Below are 2466 nucleotides of genomic sequence, written 5' to 3' on the forward strand. Positions count from 1 at the left end.
CAGTCCTTGCCTTTCCAAATACATGTACATCCTGTTCCTCAGGATTCCCTCCAACAACTTGCCCACCACAGAGGTCAGGCTCACTGGTCTATAGTTCCCTGGCTTGTCCTTACTACCCTTCTTAAACAGTGGCATCACGTTAGCCAACCTCCAGTCTTCCGGCACCTCACCTGTGACTATTGATAATACAAATATCTCAGCAAAAGGCCCAGCAATCACATCTCTAGCTTCCCACAGAGTTCTCGGGTACATCTGATCAGGTCCTGGGGATTTATCCATCTTTATGGGTTTCAAGACATCCAACACTTCCTTCTCTGTAATCTGGGCATTTTGTAAGGTGTCACCATCTATTTCCCTACATTCTATATCTTCCATATCCTTTTCCACAGTAAATACGGATGCAAAATACTCGTTTAATATCTCTCCCATTTTCTGTGGCTTCACACAAAGGCCACCTTGCTGATCTTTGAGGGGCCCTATTCTCTCCTTAGTTACTCTTTTGTCCTTAATGTATTTGTAAAAACTCTTTGGATTCTCCTTAATTCTATTTGCCAAAGCTATCTCATGTCCCCTTTTTGCCTCCTGATTTCCCTATTAAGTATACTCCTACTTTATGCTCTTCTAAGGATTCACTCGATCTATCCTGTCTATACCTTACATATGCTTCCTTCTTTTTCTTAACCAAACTCTCAATTTCTTTAGTCATCCAGCATTTCCTGTACCTACCAGCCTCTCCTTTCATCCTAACAGGGATATACTGTCTCTGAATTCTCGTTATCTCATTCCTAAAGGCTTCCCATTTTCCAGCCGTCCCTTTACCTGCAAACATCTGCCCCCAATCAGCTTTTGAAAGTTCTTGCCTAATACTGTCAAAATTGGCCTTTCTCCAATTTAGAACTTCAACTTTTAGATCTGATCTATCCTTTTCCATCATTATTTTAAATCTAATAGAATTATGGTCGCTGGCCCCAAAGTGCTCCCTCACTGACCCCTCAGTCACCTGCTCTGCCTTATTTCCCAAGAGTAGGTCAAGTTTTGCACCTTCTCTAGTAGGTACATCCACATACTGAATCAGAAAATTTTCTTGTACATACTTAACAAATTCCTCTCCATCTAAACCCTTAACGCTGTGGCAGTCCCAGTATATGTTTCAAAGTTAAAATTCCCTACCATAATCACCATTTTATTCTTACAGATAGCTGAGATCACCTTACAAGTTTGTTTCTCAATTTCCCTCTGATTGTTAGGGGGTCTGTAATACAATCCCAATAAGGTTACCATCCCTTTCTTATTTCTCAGTTCCACCCAAATCACTTCCCTGGATGTATTTCCAGGAATATCCTTCCTCAGCACAGCTGTAATGCTATCCCTTATCAAAAATGCCACTCCCCCTCTTCTCTTGCCTCCCTTTCTATCCTTCCTCACCAATTTTAGTGTCATCTGCAAACTTGCTAATCAGACAACCTATTCCTTCCTCCAGATTATTTGTGTATATCACGAACAACAGTGATCCCAACACTGATCCCTGTGGAGCACCACTGGTCACAGGTCTCCATTTTAAGAAACTCCCTTCTACTACTACTCTGTCTCCTGTTGCCCAGCCAATTCCCTATCCATCTAGCTAGTCCACCCTGGACCCAATGTGACTTCACTTTCTCCATCAGCCTACCATGGGGAACCTTATCAAACGCTTTACTGAAATCCTTGTATATGTCATCTACAGCCCTTCCCTTATCAATAAAAATTGACTGCAGCAATTTAAGAAGGCAGCTCGCCATCACCTTCTCAAGGTTAACTAGGGATGGACAACAAGTGCTGACCCAGCCTGCAATGGCCAGTTACCTGAATGAATTTTAAAAATAAAGTAATCTGGCATCACATATAAGCCAGGCTGGGCAAAGGTGACAGATTTCCTTCCCTAAAGTATGTAGTGAACTAGATGAGTTTTACAAAACATATTGTAACACTGAAACAAACTTTTTTTATTTAATGAATCTACCTTCCCCAGTTAGGTTAGAGTTTTTGTTCCTGTGTCTCTATACTTTGGGTAGGACTTTCAATTACTACGTCGACAATAGCATCAGACCGACAGTGATAAACAACCTGAATCTCCCAGCTACACAATTTAGCAGCTATGTACAATGGCAGTAGGTGATCACTGACTTGTGAGAGGTAACAATCGTAAGTAATTTTTACTGTATTTCCAGCTCTCCTCATCCAGATTAAGAAATGGGGCTGGAAGTTGCTGATTGTCATTTCCAAACTAGAAAAGACGAACAACTTTTATCAATATATCACCTTAAAGCTAAGAAAACGTCCACGGTGTTTCTTAGGGGTGTTATAAAGCCAAATGAGACTTCAAACTACAGAAGCATTGATGAGATCAGATGATCAGAAGCTTTGGCAAAGCGATGGGTTTTAAAGGATGTTTTAAAGAGGAATTTAATCATAGAATTGTCATGGGGC

Source organism: Chiloscyllium plagiosum, chromosome 2 (assembly GCF_004010195.1).
Source record: "Chiloscyllium plagiosum isolate BGI_BamShark_2017 chromosome 2, ASM401019v2, whole genome shotgun sequence".
NCBI lineage: Eukaryota > Metazoa > Chordata > Chondrichthyes > Orectolobiformes > Hemiscylliidae > Chiloscyllium > Chiloscyllium plagiosum.